A 20,017-nucleotide genomic window follows, 5' to 3' on the forward strand; every position below is an offset into this window, starting at 1 on the left:
TACAAATTTAACCTTGGTAACCCATTTGCAACTATATAGAGAAACATGAGGGAACTATTGTTTTGGATAAAATTAATGCCAGAAGAGAGGGAAGAAGGCCCAATGAGTAATAAGGGTTTAACCATGAACCACAGTGAAGACAAGAAGGTTTTATAACATCCCACAGTGGAAAAATAGCAACTGTTTTTGAACCATACAATGGTGCACCACCAATATGTTAAAAGTATTCTCATATACCCTAGGCAGAGAAGGCAACTGCCAGTGAATCCACACAGTCAACATTGTTATTGTTTATAATGAAAGTCTGGCATATGGACTTTCCAAACAATGACTCAGGATAGCATCACAGGGAAGTAGAAAGAACAAGAGGCCTAGTCCTTCCTCTTCTCTGCACTTCTCGTTGTTTGGAAGAGAACATTCTCAGCTGCGGTGAGATGCAAAATGTGTATTTCAGCTGATGTGGGAAATAATAGGCAATAAAAAGTGTCAGCTACTTGTGCACGTTAAAAGCAGCATGCAACTTTCTTTTAAGGTCCCTGGTGGAGACCCTTGAAACTTTATTTCAATTGCTGTTTCGTAAATCTTTTACTTCCCCTGAGAGAAAAGTTTCCATTTTCCTGATTTGTTCTCAAGGCACTTTAGAAATTATTTTTACTTTTGGTAGGCACAAGATTTTGAGCTTACCTTATCGTTGAGATAGCTGAGGAGGTGGTATGTGTGTCTATTTCTCATTTGCTCTGCAGTCTCCCTGACTGGCTGTGTTTCCTGTTCTGAAATGGCTCCAGGGGAGGAGTCAGCTCATTAGGCACCTGGTCTGCAGGTCACAGGTGATGAGATGATTCATAGGATGAAAGGAAGGCCACTCTCCCAACCTTCTTCCCCAGCTATCTCAAAAGGAAAGCAAGCAGAACAAAACCCCTGCAATGCATGCTCCCATGAGAATGCCACCAAAATTTCCTTTTATTTCACACTTTTCAAATGCAATTTCTTCTTTCACTAATTGATGAAGACGAATCCAGGACTAGGCACACACAAGAAGCAGATAGTGGGGGGGGGGAGAGAACTGGCTTCATTTTGCAACCCACCATGAGCTTTCAAGATAGGACAGGATATTAAAAAAATATTTTCCTTATGGTGCTTTTTCATGGCAGCCAGTCATAGAATATTCTGAAAGCCCTCCAGAACTGTCAGCCCCAAAAGGAAAACTAGCCTTGCCAAAACATAATTCCGTCCCCAGGAGCATAGGGGAAAGTTGCCTCATGCTGGTTATTACTTGGAAAGGCTATTGAATTCTTGCTTTCCAAGAGGGGATTACATACTTTTGGCTTCTGCGTGTACTGTACAATAAAGAGGAGCCATAAATCATACCTTGCTAAACTCACACAGGCTTTGATGCCTTCGGGTTGCCAAGTTTGTCTTACTATGAAGCCAGCTGGCTTATAGGCCAAAGTAACAGCTTAAAAAGAGGATGCTGATAACTGCAAAAGAGCTAGAGCAGCAATATTCCCCTCTGAAGTCTGAAGGAATAGTTCCCTTCAACACTGCCATATCTGTTCTTCCCCAGCACTTGAATAAGATCAATGAACCAATTGAAGCGGCTTGAAGGATAGTCGCCAACAGGCTAGGCCCCTTTGACTGTAGTGTATTTATATCCCTACAGAGCGCACTGTCACTGTCTGGTATGCCTATAGGACAGCAGGATGAATGAACTGCTATGTATTTGCTTTGGAACAGAGCATGTTTTAGAAAGCAAATAGAGAGATAAGTGATGGGTCCAGATATAACAAAGGTCTGGTGGCTGCCGAGTCCTTTGCTTTTAGCAATTGCAAAGGTTGGGGCTAATTTTTAACTTCATTTCTGCCCCTGAGTCCATGGGAATTCCTCTTAGCATCCTTGTTCTTCCATGATATACAATTAGCATATCCTGACGCATTCTAGGGGTCGAGCCTGCTAACTGGGATATGAATATACTATACGACGTTTCTTCCATTCCTGTAGTTTCCATGTTTGGCATGGAAACTACAGCTTGACATGTCACCAAACAGATGCATGTGCTTCTGTTGTTTCTATGAAATCCCTAAGGGATGAACTTCTCCTACACTAAGCAAGGAGGACATTCAGCAGTCTTAATGACTTTCACCATAGCTTAAATACATCTGGCTTATATATACTAAAGCAGCCTTGAAGACACCAGGTGTGAGTGTGGGGGGGAGCTTTCTTAGTGCATGTTATGTACACAATAATTTTTGAGGTAACTGTAGGCCCTCATAAAAATTTATGGTGTAAAATGGACTTGTGAAAAGACCAGTGCTATTTTTCTAGAAAAAGAGGTGCTGGAACTCACCATGAATGCCTCCCTTGTTCTCTTATAAGGGCAATGGTGTCCACCTGTGAGGTGCTGGAACTGAGTTCTGGCAAGTTCCAGTTTGGGGGGGAGAAATCCTATTTTGTGATTATGGTTGCAAGCTACTGGCAAAATGTCCTGTATAACTCTTATTTTGAAATGTTTCTTTCAGGACATAGAAACTTGTATGGATGCACCTTTTTGTGCTAAAACAGACAGGAGTCACTTGTGAATATATCCCAGCCTTTCTGGTTGTATGGTATTAGCAATTTTTTGAATGGATCAACAAAATCTGGTCAACAAAATCCATTGTGACAATAATCAAACTAACTGAATATATAGAAGAAAATACAAGTAAATTAACCCAGTAAGTTTATGGTGAGATGGGTGTTCTTCTTGAAGTTTTGGAGTAATAAGTACGATGATAATGTATAATCCTATGTGGTTTTCAATTTATTGGAATGTTTTATTTGCAACTTGTGCTAATGGTATATTGTAAACTTATACACCCACCCACCCTATAAGTTAGCAACAACGTGCTTTTAACAAACATTCAGCGCATTATTTCAGATAAAATACTGTAATTCCTGAACAATGCATTAAAAGAACGAATGTTTCATTCATGTGTAGTATAATTGAGTCTCTAGCTGTTATTTGGCCAGTCAAGCAGCTGAGGTCCCATCGTGACACTCTCACTCATTTGTGTACAAGTGGTCATTTGTTGCCTTTCTCTCCCCCCCCTTCCATAAATAATAAATCATGTGGGTTTTTATGGACAGAGGTCACTCTACATGCTGGCTGTAGTTCCTAACATGTGCCAGGCTGGATGGGACATCAACGGTGAGGAGCGGTGACAGGAACCATCAGGGAACCACTCCCAGCTGATTAAAAATAATTTCCATGTGAGCTAATATTGTTCCCAAAACTCTTCGTGGAAACAGCATTTGACTGCTGGAAAAAATTGTCCTGAAAATAAGATCCTGAAAAATTCATTGGCTTTACTGATAACTTCTTAGAGGTCTGGGAGTTCCCTCCCCTCCCCATACCAGCAAATCTGGATTGTAATAAGAAATATTGATTTGTGTATTCGTGGCGCTGTGGTTAAACCACTGAGCCTAGGGCTTGCTGATCAGAAGGTCGGTGGTTCGAATCCCTGTGATGGGGTGAGCTCCCGTTGCTTGGTCCCAGCTCCTGCCAACCTAGCAGTTCGAAAGCACGTCAAAATGCAAGTAGATAAATAGGAACTGCTACAGCGGCTTTGTCATGCTGGCCACATGACCTGGAAGCTATACGCCGGCTCCCTCGGCCAATAATGCGAGATGAGCGCGCAACCCCTGAGTCGGTCACGACTGGACCTAATGGTCAGGGGTCCCTTTACATTTACCTTTTGTCAGATATTTCGTTGCATTCAGAGTAGCAGTCTTGTCACATTTCACTTCATCTTGTCTTGCCCCTCAGTGAAGAGTTTCCATCGCCACAAGAATCTAGACATGCATAGATCCTTTCTGAAAAGGAGCAGTCTTGGGTTGGTAAGGGCTATTTCTTATAATGCACATACACTGTGCATTTCAGGGAGGCAGTGGGCAGGCAGCAAGGAATTTCCCTTACGCAATTATCCTTGTTCTTGCATCATGCAAAGGTGTTTGCCATTGTAAAAGGAAACGCATTGTATTGAGGAGGATTGGTTTCAAGGTGAGATCCTTAGATGTTTGCAAATGCTCACAGATTATGTGGATGGATGCTTTCCATGCTTTTGTAGACATTTCAGTTACTGCCCACCATTCATTCTAATCCTCCTCCTATTTGCTCCACATATTAATTGTATCATGTTTTACCCCCTGTGCTCAAAATAGCTGTCTGTCTACGGTTGGTATGTGGCAACCAATCCAAACCCAAAGGAAGCTCCCAGTTACGTTTCAAAATTTTCTTGCTTCCAAGAATGGCTTGAAATTTATAACACGTTTTGATCTGCAGTAATGCATTGGTGTTTGTTGATCTGGACAACATACTAAATGCAACCGTATTCCTCCTTATTGCATGGAGTTCATATTCCTACCTTTAAAAACACATACATTAACATTAACTCAGGCAGGCCCCACTGGCAACAGCATTCCATAGGCAGGGGGCCTCAACCAAAAAGTCCCTCTACCTTGTTGCTACCCTCCAAACATCTCTTTTGCTGGGCACCTGGAGGAAGGCCTCAGAGCATGTCATTGTTGAGAAAGGCATCCCATTAGGTAATGAGGTCCTAGGTCATATGAGGCTTTGTGGGTCAAACTCACCACTTTGAATTGGGTGTAGAAGTGTGTGGGAAACCAGTGTGACTGTGCCAGTACTGCTTTTATATGGTCAGAATGCTTAGTCAGACTGCTTAGTTCCTGTTTGTTGCATTTCTAGTTATTTATAAGATTTATTAACTGCTCTTCACCATGAAGTCCCAGGATACTTCCCAGTTATGAAACTGGGGGGGGGGGCATTACAATGATAAAACAAGTGGAATTGAACAGTGTAAATTCAGCAAGAGGTAGCTCCCATGAATCAAAATCCCAGGATAAAGAGATGTATTTACAAATACAATTTTGGGAGTGGGGAGACGGCAGCACTGGGGAGAGGGCAGGCTGGTGATGTCCCCCTAGATTTAGAGGCCCTAGGCTTCAGCCTACTTGTTGTTGTTTAGTCGTTCAGTCCTGTCGGACTCTTCGTGACCCCATGGACCAGAGCACGCCAGGCACTCCTGTCTTCCACTGCCTCCCGCAGTTCGGTCAAACGCATGTTGGTAGCTGGTTGGTGTTGCCTGGTGTGCCGTGGGGAAAAGACGGTGGTGGGGCGGCGAGCCGCCACGTCGCACCTGCAGGATCCCTGGCTGGCTGTTGTGGGCACATGCTAGGAAGCTGCAGCTATTTGGGGATTCCAGTGTGTGGACAAGCAGCTAAAACCTCAATAATAACCTCAAGCAGCTAATAACCTCAATAATATAGGCATAGAGTTAATTTTTTTAACATTTTCTAATGGTGGTGTGCCTCCTGATTTTTTTCATGAAACAAGTGTGCCTTTGCCCAAAAAAGGTTGAAAAACACTGGACTAGGGTAAGCAACCTTTTTATACCTACCGCCCACTAGCATCTTTCTTGATGGTAAAATTTCCTTGCACCCACCAATGCTTGATGGAAGGAGGATTCAGCTTGTGCCGTAGAACCCCCTACTGCCCACCTAGAATCCTGAAACGCCCACTAGTGGGCGGAAGGGACCAGGTTGACAACTCCTGAGCTAGACCAATCAGAATGCATTTAGGGGTCACTGCATCAGAATCTTCCTATGAAAGCTGAAGCTGCCAGCACGAATACACTCTATTGTTTCTTGCTAGATTGTGTGAAAGGCTGTCAGGGCATATAGTCCAACCTGCATCTTTTTGCTTAGAGTTTAGTACAGCTGGCTCTGCTGGCCTCCCCCAGCCCTGGTACACCCTGTCCAGGAAGTCTAGAAAGCGGCAATGCCTAATCCCCACCAGGGAGCATAAAACTTCTAGGCCAGAATCTAGATGCTGTCACCGAAAGTCAAGAAACTGAGCTTTAATATATCTTGGTTGTAGTGGGTTAAAAAAAAAGCAGAATTAACAGTTGCGTTTCCTGTTAAGAGCCTGGAAACTAAAGGAGCCCTTACTGGGGTTGTTCGTGAATACAACACATTGCACCCATAAATAGCTAGGCTGTTGTGTTTGTGGTAAATGTGTCTTCTTGAGTGACTGGTGTTGTAGTTGCAAAACTTTTATCCCCTCATATATACCTTTGCCAATCCTATTTGTTATGAAGCCCAAAATGCAATGTTAGGAGATTAATGGCAATGTCTGTACAGCAACAGTGTATGATCATGGCTATGAATTAACTGGCCTGACAGGTGTGTAAAACATGACTTAGGTTATGTAGATTCTCTCTCTCTGTGTGTGTGTTGGTTCCGGTTACTCTGTCTGAAGAATCAGGTCATCTTGTGACATAAACTGGCACTGATTCTGTTCCTTAGTAATCGAGAAGGCAAGGAGAGAACGGCTTCCCTCCGACTCCCAAGCAAAACTAATCACTTCCACTGTTGTTTTCTCAAGTTGACAGCGCCGCTCTCCTCTTCCAGATCACTAGGCTGATTTCAGAAAGTGTGTGTGTTCCTTTTACAACCTCCAGTCAAAAACGACGTCGTGCAGATATTTTGAAAGGAGGGGGTAGGACGGAGGGTGTTCTCTAGGCTTGGTCCACTGCAGTTCTGCTTTCTGAACATCTTCTACAACCGAACACATTCTCAGTCTGGTTCATTGATTCCGTTCTTGAATCATGAACGGATGCTGGGTGATTCACAATTGCTTTTTAAAGTGGCAAAGTTGGAGGGGGCGGGTGGGCGGGCTTCATATCTATTTCAGTTTGGCCGAAAGTGTTCTTCATGAAAGCATTTTGGATTTGGTGTGTGCCCATGTGAAAAAACCCTTAGAGCTTTTTACTTATGAGGGGTCTTTTTTTTTTTTTGAGTCCCTTTCACAGTGATCATACCATGCATGAATTTTAATTCAGGAGAGAGATCTTATGTACAGTGCAACTGCTATATATTTTTATATTTTTATCAAATGCCATTTTGCAACTTCTGTTATGTAATATTCCATCATGTGTGGAAAAACCCTTAAAGGGACCATTTTTAACTAGGCTTGAATTACATTACAGTTAGACTAGCAAAACAAGGAACAAATAAATTCAAATCTGAACAGGGCATGATTAGGATTTTTAAAAAAAATAAAAATAAAGAGATAAGACATAATACTTGCCCTATTTTGATTGGCTGAGTTCTGTGTTGCTATTTCTCCTTGTACATTGCCTATATCTAAATCATCGGATAAATAATGAATGCTATTCGTCTTCCTCTTACTATGAGCTGTGAAAAAAGTATAAGACTCTTACCAGACATACAATGATATTATTTTACCATCCCTGCCCCTTTCCGTGGTATTCAAACCATTTCTGCTTCAACGTGTGTAAGCTTAAGATTTTTCAATGGAAGGAATGTACAAATTATACCACTGGTAGCTGCATTCTTGAATTTGAAACCCGATGTCTTTTTGACCATCTCGGTCACAATGAATGTTCTGAATGTTGAAAAACACCCAAGGTGAGACACACATACCACTATGATTTATGGAAGCAGTAGATAGGTGATACAGTTCATTGCCTGTCCAGACTGTCAAAGAAATCTAGACCAAAAGCCCTGATGTGTTAGTGGCCTTGTATCCTAAAGCTTCCCACCCTAACCCCCGGAGGATGGAGGAAGGCGAGGGAAATGTTAAAGACAGCAGGCATGATGGGGAAGAAAAGTCAAATGACCCTGAAAGGGCATTAGGAGGAATGGGGTGGGTGCGGGTTGGGCTGAAATAGTGAGAAACAAACAAAAATGTCATCCAGAATACATGTTTATGAAAGCAGATCCAGCTAGCTGTCTTCTCTCATACTATCACCTATGATATTCAAACATGTTTCTATGATTCTAGCTTTATCTATTGGGAATGCTTTGAGAACCTTTCCAGCAAAATAGCAATGTTTACAATTTGCTGATAAGAGGGGATCGTTTAATGCATCTTGCAATGCTATCCTTCAAGGCTGCTCATATTAAGCATTTTATTGGATAAACAAACAATGATCTACACAGAGGTTGCATGCTCAGTTGCACACAGGAACACTAGTTCTATTAAGCATAATAATAATAAAATAATAATAATAATAATATAATTATATAAACAGCTTTTGAATAAATACGCAGAGTTCAGTTAGTTTAGGATTTAGTTGGTATTTTCTATGCATTATGGGAGCTGGGCCATAAAGAAGGCTGATCGCCGAAGAATTGATACTTTTGAATTATGGTGCTGGAGGAGACTCTTGAGAGTCCCATGGACTGCAAGAAGATCAAACCTATCCATTCTGAAGGAAATCAGCCCTGAGTGCTCACTAGAAGGGCAGATCCTGAAGCTGAGGCTCCAATACTTTGGCCACCTCATGAGAAGAGAAGACTCCTGGAAAAGACCCTGATGTTGGGAAAGACTGAAGGCACAAGGAGAAGGGGATGACAGAGGACGAGGTGGTTGGACAGTGTTCTCGAAGCTACCAACATGAGTTTGACCAAACTGCGGGAGGCAGTGGAAGACAGGAGTGCCTGGCGTGCTCTGGTCCATGAGGTCATGAAGAGTTGGACACGACTGAACGACTAAACAACAAATACTCCATTTTTAATGGGTTTTTTACATTGCTAACCAACCTGGGAGCTTCTGGGATTACACAATAAATATTCATTTGCTTTAGGCAAACTCCCAGGACTGTTTACCTAATACAAACACAGTAAACAACATGTAAACAAATAAATAATCATGAAATGCAGGTGGTGAATAAAGGAGGTCAGGGTGGATCACACCAATCCAAAGACCAACAAAATAAAAATCCTTCAGTAACATACAGTAAAATCCTCAAATTAACCCATCACTGCAAATTTAATCCAGGAACATCTTATTGAGTTTGTAGCGTGTTCTCTACATGGACAGTGTTCCAAGTGGGAAACCATTGTAGAGATTTGTTGTATTCCACTTGCTCCAAAATATGCAAATAAATACTTATTTTAGTTAAAAGTTTGAGACACTACAGAGTCTGCAATAAAATGGTGTTTGTTTATGCTAGCCTCCGTCCAAAGAAAATTAGTTGCATCTAACTCCCATTGAAAGCAGTAGGACATATTCGTTACAATGAATCCCAAAGCTGTCAGGAGTAGATAAGGACAACTTTCTGATGGATCCCCAACACGTTGGCCATTGCCCAGCTAAAGCTAGTTTGGTCTAAGTCCTATGAAAAGGAAATGGGACTACACTTAATCACAATCAACTTTTTCTGAATAGCGGCTACTTTTTAGAGTTGGGCCTCTGAGTGTCCCAAATAAGATGATGGCAAACTTTACCAGCAGCACAGAGCAACTGAAAGCCATAATCCACAAAGCACAAGATTTCTATCCTCTTAAAAGCCAAAGGTGCTTTAAAGAGAACCAATATAGGACCAATATAGAACCAATAGGGACCCAGGTGGCGCTGTGGTTAAACCACTGAGCCTAGGGCTTGCTGATCAGAAGGTCAGCGGTTCGAATCCCTGTGACGGGGTGAGCTCCCGTTGCTCGGTCCCAGCTCCTGCCAACCTAGCAGTTCGAAAGCACGTCAAAATGCAAGTAGATAAATAAGAACCGCTACAGCGGGAAAGTAAACGGCGTTTCCATGTGCTGCTCTGGTTTGCCAGAAGCGGCTTTGTCATGCTGGCCACATGACCTGGAAGCTATACGCTGGCTCCCTCGGCCAATAATGCGAGATGAGCGCGCAACTCCAGAGTCGGTCACGACTGGACCTAATGGTCAGGGGTCCCCTTTACCTTTTTATGATATTTTCTTAATTTGCACAGACATTTTGGGAAAATGTGCTCTGCAAGCAGAAGATCCTAGATTCCATTTCTGGCATCTCCAGAATGAGAAAGCCTCCTCTCTGAAACTATGAAACAGCCATTGCCAGTCAGTCCATGTAGACCAGGAGTAGAAAAGCATTTTTCAGCCAGGATGTCACATTCTTTTGTGGGCAGCCCTTGGGGTGGGGGTGGGGGTGCCAACAGGTGGATGGGACCAGAGGTAACAACGGGCAGGAGAACTGAAACAACTCTTACCTTCAATCAGTAGGCTACATTCCTGCCATGCAAAAGTAAGACATTTCTACAGATACCGTATCTACCCAAGCAAGAAGCAGTATCTCAGTTCCAGTTAACATGCTAGCAAAAGCACTCAAGAAATGTGTGGAGGGGTGTGGCCTGGGAAGACTCCCATGAGCTTGATACAGAAGCCTAGTGGGGCCCTTTAAGCCCCCAGGGTGGAGGTTACCTACCCCCCAGTGCAGACAACACTGAGCCAGATGGACCAGGAATCTGACTGTTTAAGATGCCTTCCTATGTTAGGAACCATAATATGTTGTTAAATTAGATCACAATCCACCCCATTCATATGGGTCTTTCCCATTTTTGTCCTAGGCAAAGGAGGAACCATAGATGAAGGAGAGCATGACAAATTAAGCACACATTGCATTTTAATTAATTTTTTTAATATTAGAGTTGTCATCTCTATAACACTTTAAGCATGCAGCCAATAATCCAAGGGTCTTCATGTGCATCCATTCTATATAAAAGTTAGATGTTAGCAACAAAGGTTGCAATGTTGTCTTTTCGTTGGCATACTAACTTTCTACAAGGAGAGAATTTAATTATATGGAGAATCATTCCCTACCCTTAGCAGTCTGCAGTGGTATAGTCACCTGCTGTTGACGAACAGCTCCCCACCCCCACCCTATCTGCTGCTTGTGAGAACTAGGTTTCAGAGAGTAACTTGTTTACATGAACTTGCTAACTCCTGGTGGTGAAGCCACATGCTTACTTACTAAGAGATGCTTTCCTAGTCCCTCTGCAGCCTGGTGTTGACCTGCAAAAGTTACAGATTAGGTAGTCCAGTATGCAGTAGTGATGTTATGCACCCTGTTTATCTCCAGGGAAGAACGGAAATGTTTGAAATGGCCCCCAACACACTATAACATGTGTACATGTTGCCTGCTTAAAACACAGCTCTGTCATTCTTTTTCTCAGCTAGGATCAAAGCCGATTTAGAGGAAAATGCATCAAAATGCAGCATTTCATAAGCAACAACAGGGTAGCAACCAAGTAGATATGGAATGCAGCTAATGCCATGTGTACACTGCTTCCCAAACCAGCACACTGCCTGCAGAGTAAATGGGAAGGTGTACACAGCCTTTTGGCATACTAAAATATTTTGCCAGCTAAAATTGAGGACTTCTATGCCCCCTCCCGGGATGAAGGTGGCACTGTGGGTTAAACCACTGAGCCTAGGGCTTGCCGATCAGAAGGTCGGTGGTTCGCATCCCCACAGCGGGGTGAGCTCCCATTGCTCGGTCCCTGCTCCTGCCCACCTAGCAGTTCGAAAGCACGTCAAAGTGCAAGTAGATAAATACTGCTCTGGCGAGAAGGTAAACGGCATTTGTGTGTGCTGCTCTGGTTCGCCAGAAGCGGCTTGGTCATGCTGGCCACATGACCCGGAAGCTGTACACCGGCTCCCTTGGTCAATAAAGTGAGATGAGCGCCACAACCCCAGAGTCGTCCACGACTTTACCTTTACCTTTATGCCCCCTCCCAGTGAGCTTATCTACATTTCCATTTGTTCTGTGATTTCTAGCCAGAGGTCCAAACCCCACTGTTTATTGCTGAATTGGAAAAAATGACAGGACCCAACCCCCCCCCCAAAAAAAACCTCTTGGACCCACGCCTAGAAATCATGGGAGAAATTGAAGTGTGGATGAATCCTATGAATAAGTCACAAGCTATAGATTTCAACGAACCAGACCAAATTAGTAGCAGTTAAGTGCCATTGAAATCAATGTGTAATGTTACTGATTATTAACTTAGCAGTGCAACCCTATACATGTTTATGCAGAAACAAGTCAAACACTCCCAGGTAGTTAAGGTCCCTGTGTGTAGGTCTGTAGCCCAAGTTGCATTGATTTCTATGGGAACAAAGCATAACGGATTTGCTCTGGGTCCAACACTACATGAATGAAGAAGCGACTAAACATTTTTGCACCAACTAAATGCTTGTGCACCTGCTGGCTTTGGAGTTAAAAAAACAACAACAACAAATGAAACTCAGAATAAGTGAACTACAGGACTGAGGCCATAACCTTTTAGTTTACAAACTGGTATTGGGCCAAATTGTTAAACTATTTTGCTACTGCATTTTCCAGTTAAATACGCTTTTGGCTGGAGATTTGAAGAGCAGGGAAACTGTTGTTTAATAATTCCTCCTTTCATGTTTATAGCTTCGAGTTGCTGTTTTGTTTTGCAGTGTTAATAATTGATTTGCTGATTTGTATCTTTTTCTTTTTCTTTTTGCATTTCATTGACCATCAGCTGCTTTAAGAGTCACTGAGTGGTAGGGAAACTGTGTATAATTGCAGAAATAATAATAATAATAATAATAATAATAATAATAATAATAATAATAGCAGCAGCAGCAGCAACATATACTTCCATGGCCTTAAAATGCAAACAATGCCTTATCACACTCATAGATAAGAACCACACTGGGACAGACCAAAGTCTTATCTAGTCCAGCATTCCCAAATGCCTCTGGGAAGCCAAGCATGGCATGGCACTTAGAAGGGGTTTACTGCTTGAGCAATGTGCCACTGCCTACCTCATCTGAAACAAAAAATCAATCATTTATTATCATCATCATCATCATCATTATTGGTTTAACATGGCGTTAATCCAAATGAAGGATGGTGGATGGCATCCAATGGTGACTCTCTGCTGGCAGTAGGAATCCATCAGCAGAACAAGCAGAGAACAATTTTTGGCAATCGCCCTGTAGCATCCCATGCCCCAACTCCTAAATCTTTTTTCTGGAGGGTCATCTACCCTCCGGAAGAGATCTGAAGGGACACAGGGCACTGCAGGGAGGAGAGGGGACCACTGAAATCTCCTTCTAATCAAGTTGTTGAGTTTTTTTCTTTTCTTTTCTTGCAAATTCAAGACGTGTATGGCAATCCTATTCTAACCCTCTTCTGCTGACAGATTCCTTCCGCAAGAAGTGGCGTCACTGGGTCCACCCCTTATCTTATCTATTTTGTTATCTCTGCCCCTTGTAGATGGTTGTGTTTGGGGAAAGGGATTTCTGGAAGACTTGACTCTTCTGAAAAGGAATACTACTGTATATTCCAGCGTATAAGACTACTTTTTAACCCAGGGAAATCTTCTCAAAAGTCGGGGGTTGTCTTGTACGCCGGGTCGTATTTCTTATACGGTGAGTCTATCCCAAACTCTCTATTTTAACTGGAAAAGTTGGGGTCGATTTATACACCCAGTCGTCTTATACGCTGGAATATACAGTAGCTGTTCATCAAAAGAAAACTGGTGAGCCTCTTTATAATCCCTACTAGCAGTATGTGACTTACATCCTTTGGGAGGTTCTGCTGCTTACCAACCAGCTTTTGCTGGGTTCATTCCGTATTCAGACCTTTTGAGCCTTCTCCTCAAATTCCTGAAATGACACAATTTTAAGAAGTTAATTAGCTGAGCTAATGCTAAAATCTGTGCACTCATGATTTAATAAAGCAGGGAGAAATTTCAGTGCGGCTTAAAGGGGTGGAAATCAACATTGGATGAAAGATGCACTGGACTTGGGTTCTCATGCTATCCACCTTTCCCCCCCATCATGGGTAAAAATTCCAATATATATTTAAGATGGTACTCCATACAGTGATTGCATTTAAGGCATAAATTAGTTCATTACTAATATACAGTTGTTTGCAAAGTTGCACCATGCTTTCAGCACCTAATAAACCAAGCACAGAAAAAGCTAAGAGCTTCTTTTGAGAAACAAATTTCTTAGAGATTAAGGACCACAATTTTCTCGCGCATGCATTAACATTTTAAGAGTGTAATCATGCAAAAGCAAATTTTCTGCATACATAAAAACCTCATGCTTAATAATCTTTACACGCTGCCTCAAGAGCTATTTTCAGATTAATTTAGGAAATATCACTGTAGTGCTAGACAGACTGCAGTGATATGCTCTCCCCTTTTGAGTACGGTTCATCTTCACTAATAAAACCTTCATCAAAGTGCATTGTCTTAATCTTTAAAAACAAACTCCACTTAATTCGAATCGTCTAATTGCAATATAAAACTGGAGCTTTTCTCTTTGGATGCCCTTCTCACCTGACTCCCCCAATTACCTGATTATATGGGGAAAGCCTCCTAAACACCAGACCTTTGAAGAACATATTCTATTTTTCTTGCATCAATCACACAAGATGTGCTTTGTTACGCTGTTGTAGAATTCTGAAACTGCTATGATCTTCACAATGCAACAGGCAACAACACTCCAGCCCAATGTTTTAAGCACTTCTAAAGCAGAAGATGGGGAACTAAGATCTCTGCTGGAGACAGCCATTGCCAGTCAGAATAAGCAACACAGGGCTAGGAGAACAAATAGTCTGACTTGGTATTAGGCAGCTTCAGTTATATCATAACTTTCACTTGATGGTGCCTGCCCCCCCAAAAAACAGAAAAAAGGCAATTGATTAATTTCAATTACTTTCTTCATGAAAATACCATGATAGTAAAAAAATCATTAGTGAGAATGTAACCTAGACACTCACTAAAACAGATAACCTGTCCTTTTTCTGAAGGTTCAAGACAATTAAGTATAATAAAAACCATGGTGGTAAATCATTATTCTCATGGCAGGGAGAGTCTACACATGCAGTAGGACTGGGCGATATCTGGTTTTCAACATCGTGATATATTACCAGCTAAACATTGTGATATACTGATATATCGCAATATCTGATATAAGGATGGAGCTATGTACAGGCATTGGGTTTCCCCGCACGCACGCGCACACACACACACACACCATGATTAGTGATGTATTGCCAGGTCAAAAATTATAAAAACAGTATCACGGTTCAATATCACTTCAAACCTCTTTGGGGCCATATATTGATATATCGCCCAGTCTTAAAATGCAGTGAGGTTCCAGGTTTGTATTTCTAAAAAGCAACCACCCATTAGCATCACATGCTCAGCCACCTTTAAACTACTCTTGACTGTGTGTAACATAGCTTCCTCCCTGCATATCTAGTAACATGGGGGAATTGACCTGTTCAGACACATTACAGTTTAGAGTAAATATTCAGGTTAAACAAGGGGAGATATTAGTGTTTGGGAGATGTGAAATTAAAAACACACACAATGCACACAAACACTCGTATGAGCCTACTTTGTTTTCCAGAACTGATCTTCCCCAGCCCATTAAACCACTATAAAAGCTCATGTTTGAGCCTAGGAGCCCTCCAAATTTACATAGCACATCAGAATGATATGATAGCCATGTTCAAATATATTAAAGCAGTGGTCCTCAACCTTGGGCCTCCAGATGTTTTGAGACTACAATTCCCGTCATCCCTGACCACTGGTCCTACTAGCTAGGGATCATGGGAGTTGTAGGCCAAAAACATCTGGAGGCCCAAGGTTGAGGACCACTGTATTAAAGGATGCCATATAGAGGAGGGAGAAAGCTTGTTTTCTGCTGCTCCAGAGAAGCGGACACAGAGCAATGGATTCAAACTACAAGAAAGAAGATTCCACCTAAACATTAGGAAGAATTTCCTGACAGTAAGAGCTGTTCGACAGTGGAATTTGCTGCCAAGGAGTGTGGTGGAGTCTCCTTCTTTGGAGGTCTTTAAGCAGAGGCTTGACAGCCATCTGTCAGGAATGCTTCGATGGTGTTTCCTGCTTGGCAGGGGGTTGGACTGGATGGCCCTTGTGGTCTCTTCCAACTCTATGATTCTATGAGAATTCTTAGAATCATTTGGAAGGGACCATGGGGATCATCTAGTCCAACTCCCTGCAGTGCAGGAATCTTTCACCCAACATGGGGCTCGAACTCATGACCCTGAGTCTCATGCTTTACCAACTGAGCTATCATGCCTGAAGAAAGCCCCATGCCTAGGACCTAAAGAGGCCTGACCAGCACCACAATTTGCTTCGTCCGGTCTGATTAGGACCTGAACAGGACCTCCCCTCTTCACAACGCTGTGCTGGAGGCCCCACTTGTCAATGAAATCAATTTGCTTGTAGCAGCACTGTTACTATGACGTTGGCGAATATACTCAGGATTGGAGTACCATAGTGACCTTTCTGATTCATGAGCCTACTGAACCCCCCATCTTGAACACAACAGCTCCGACTGTGGCGTGACTTGGCCCCAAGGCTCAGAAAGCATGACAGCCCACGGGGCTTATAATTTGTGGCCTAACAGTTTTGTGTCCCTGACATTAGTGACCTTTTCCATTCATTGGCTTTCACTGGCCACATCCCAGTAAAGGCTCGTCAGCAAGAGCAGTGATCTTTTGGCAGCGAATGCCAGAAATATGGTTCCTTTTTAAATTAAGGGGAGGGTGCTGCCTTTTATTTTAGAGTGGAGTGCTGTGGTGGCACTTGTGACAGATGTGGAACTACAAATCCCATCAGCCCCAGCCAGCAACAGGGATGATCAGAATCGCAGTCCAGCAACATCCAAAGGGAGAGAGGTTGCCCATTCCTTGTGCAGTGGTGGGTTGCCAAAAAGCACAAAAACACACAGTTTTAACAATAGGAAATGGCGTCTAAACCTTTCACATCTCCTCCTTCTGCAGTATATTTTCTCCATATGGAATTCCAGATGCAAGTTAACATTATTGGATTCAATATTCCCAGATGACTTCACTGGAGTTTTGTATGTTTCATCCTTATTGGTTTTCTAGAGCTGACTTAAATCGCGCAGTTTACACAAAACAAGCAAAATGCATCCCCTGGAAGCGGGAGTGGGCAGGACAAAAATTAAGGCTACCATACTTTTGTTTCCTTTGGCCAATGGGGAAAATTATCAGGATGGATTAGGTGGACATAATTTGGGGCAGTAGCTTGCAGTTTTTACTGACTTTTTATTGCTGGCATATAGAATTTACAATTAATAAGATACACTGTTCTTTCTCTCTTCTACTCCCTTCCTCCCAAATGAACACGGGAAGGGCCAAATTTCTTTCATTAGCTGAAATTTAGCGTGCATCTAAAGAACAACGTCAAGGCTAGAGGCACCGCAGGCGAGCTGTTAATGTGGGAACAAAAGGGAATTGGGCCAGTTTAATAACAAACGATGGTGGAGGTTTTCCAGAGATGGCTTAAACCCAACTGGCCCTTTCCACCCCCAGAGCTACAGTATATATGCCTTTCAAGGATTTGCGGTCTGGCATAATCAAGACAGAGTAAACTTACATTCCTAGAAAGGAAAGAAATATTATTAACCAACACAACAAGGTTAGGCAGTATAATGCCCTAGGTTAAAACAACACTGCAGTTAAGAAGTGCCCAGTAAGCAATCAAAATCTATAGTGTACTGGTCTGTGCTGATCCAGGGAAGGAACTCAGGGAACTTCCAGTACATTATTATCTTTTAGGTACCCTGTAGAGATGGTTGTTCTTGAAAATATGAATTAAAAGGGATTTGGGGCCAGGGAGGGGTGTGTGTTTTAGCATGATACTTCCTCCTGCAGGTTTTTTTCTCCTTCTGTGTCTCTGTGTCACTTTCCATTTTCTTTAGTACTATAAATCAAGGCTTTTTTTGGGGGGGGGAGATGTGGTTGTTCTAGAAGTAAAGAGATTGAAAAGAGCTAATATGCTATAGTCCTCACATGGACACTCTTAAAAGCATCACGTGGTAGCTGTTAACAACACAGTGACCACACTATGCAAATTCCCTACCAAGTGAGCAATGTATATAGGGAAATGTGTGCGATTGAGAAACCTAAGCAACAGAGCAGAATGTTGAGCCAAGAATCAGATCCCTGCACAGAGCTAAGCCTTTTATGCTGTGCCAAGTTATCTGCTTCTCTCTGAAAAGGATTTGGTCTCAGTGACCCATGCCTGAGTAATGTCACATTTACCACTGCAACACAGTCCATGAGCTCTCGGCCACACTTTTGTTTGTCCTGCCACTTTGCCCAGAGGAGACCTGCTCTGCACTGCTGAATTGGAACAAATGTCCATCGGGTTTTTCCGCAAACTGACATTCAGCAGTAAAGAACAGGTTTTTCCAGAGAATGCAGTGGAGCTAATGGAAAACTTTCTGGGCCATGCTTTCTGGGCATAGGACAAGCAAAGTGTGGATGAACCTTATGCTGGGATGCCTTGAGGATGCACTTTAGAAGCTACCACTAGTGCAAAATTGCTTCCTGACAGGCCCGGGCTGGCCAAAGAGCACAGTACTCCCAGGGAACACAAGAAGTTGCATTATTAGATCAAACTATTCATCTTTCTAGCCTAGTAATATCTACCCCGCAGAGGCTCTCCAGGATCTGAGCCAGAAGGACGTTTGACTTCCTAGCACATTTGCAAGGATAACATGTAAAGTGGATCATATTCTGGGAGAATTTCCCCTTTTGAATAAACTGCAGTTTTAATGGCCAGCAAGGTGGCAAGAATACACAGAGGAATTATACCAGAAAGATATGGAGGTCTCGTACACCCCAGGAACTGGTATTCATAGGAATAGTGCTAAACTCAGAAATCAAGTCCCTCAGTCATTTACTGTATATAGCATAGCACTTGTCCTAGGTGTTCAAAAGGTTCTTCACACATGAAATCCAATTCAAACTTTACCTTGGTCTAGCTCCAAACTTCTCCAGCGTTTCCCCTGCCGTCTTCATAAGGGCTCCTCCAGTCACTTCACTTTGTCCTATCAATAATAAATGGCCCACAGTGAGAAATTGTATCAGACTTAAAGGAGGACGGGGAAACAGGCACTACAGTGTAAAACAGAGCTTTAAAATCCTGCTCACGTATAAACAATAGGAACATAATTAAAATATGCCTGCTGATGCATCTGGTTATTGCCGTTGTAATAACACCATTCATAACAAAAAAGGGGCAGCATGCCACACAAAAGAAAGGCAAAATTAAAATTTGAAAAATACAGTACGGCTCCTGCTGCCAGACCCATCGAGCTGAGACCACACACCTGAGAGTCAATTACAGAAATCTTACAGACCTGTCACACGCTGCAGTCACTGTGAGGAAATGACAAATGATTGTTTGCCACATGTCCAACCATCTACAACAACAACATCAGCATCAAGCAACATTGTCATTTAGCTCCCCTCTTTCTATGCGCCGGTCCTACAGCAGCTAATGTGGGGGACCTTGGACAACTGGATATTGAAACCCAATAATACTAGAACCCAGGGTGGTCAAAGAGGTTGAACGGCGAGAGAAGTTCTGAAAGGAGGCCGTTCTTCACACAGCACATAGAATGGAACTTGCTGCATCAAAGTGCAGCAAAGGCCACCAACTTGGACAGCTTTAAAAGATAGAACAAATTCATGGAAGATAAGGCTGCTAGCCATGTTGGTCATATATTTTCCCCAGCATCAGAGGCAAAATCCTATGGGTCATCAGCTGTTAAAGAGCTTTCATGCCCTCTCCCATAGGCCTTCTCGTATGCCAAGCTGAGGAAACAACAGCACTTGTTCTCTTGACTGGATGCGTCTACAATGAGTGTACAGTACTTGGGCAGGGGGAGAATGGGATCCCAGCAACAAGTTGTGTCCCTTGACCTGTTTGCATGGTTCCTATGTACATTCAAGCAGTATTTCAGACAGGAACCCACCTGCAAATACCAGAACCTATGGGCATACAGTTTTTTATGTACAAAGGTATATGCATAGACTAAGTCAGGGCTTGTCGTCATGATCCCACTTCCCCCATTTGTGTTCAGTTGTGCTGAACGATTGCAATTAAATTAGCAAAATTATCTATGGGAGCATACGTATGAAGTAGATCAATTGTGCTAAGGCTAGTTCTTGCACTGTTTTCCTCCTACATACCCAAGGAAGCTGACCTTGGCTGTGTGCACATCACAGCTGGCCTGGACTAGACATGTCCTAATACCAAGCTAGCGTTCCAAAAAAGAAGCATATTTGTTATGAAATAAATTATAAGAAACTTCCATGCACAACACCCTGCCCTCCGAC

At 42.6% G+C, this 20,017-nt stretch overlaps 1 long non-coding RNA gene across 3 annotated transcripts in view; it reads right to left on the minus strand.

Moving 5' to 3' along the window:
- The window catches only part of LOC118090507 (uncharacterized), a 91,805-nt gene that overhangs the window by 48,562 nt on the left and 23,226 nt on the right, over positions 1 to 20,017 (minus strand). The window contains exons 2-5 of one of the 3 annotated variants that reach the window (XR_015951404.1): positions 18,648 to 18,723; positions 13,397 to 13,482; positions 10,814 to 10,854; positions 685 to 770 (exon numbers count right to left, since the gene is read on the minus strand). This is a non-coding gene — a long non-coding RNA (uncharacterized LOC118090507). The remainder of the gene's footprint in view (positions 1 to 684; positions 771 to 10,813; positions 10,855 to 13,396; positions 13,483 to 18,647; positions 18,724 to 20,017) is intronic. The other 2 variants (XR_015951403.1, XR_004693259.3) reach the window with 2 other exon arrangements.

This window comes from Zootoca vivipara, chromosome 8 (genome assembly GCF_965207765.1).
Source record: "Zootoca vivipara chromosome 8, rZooViv2.hap1.1, whole genome shotgun sequence".
NCBI lineage: Eukaryota > Metazoa > Chordata > Lepidosauria > Squamata > Lacertidae > Zootoca > Zootoca vivipara.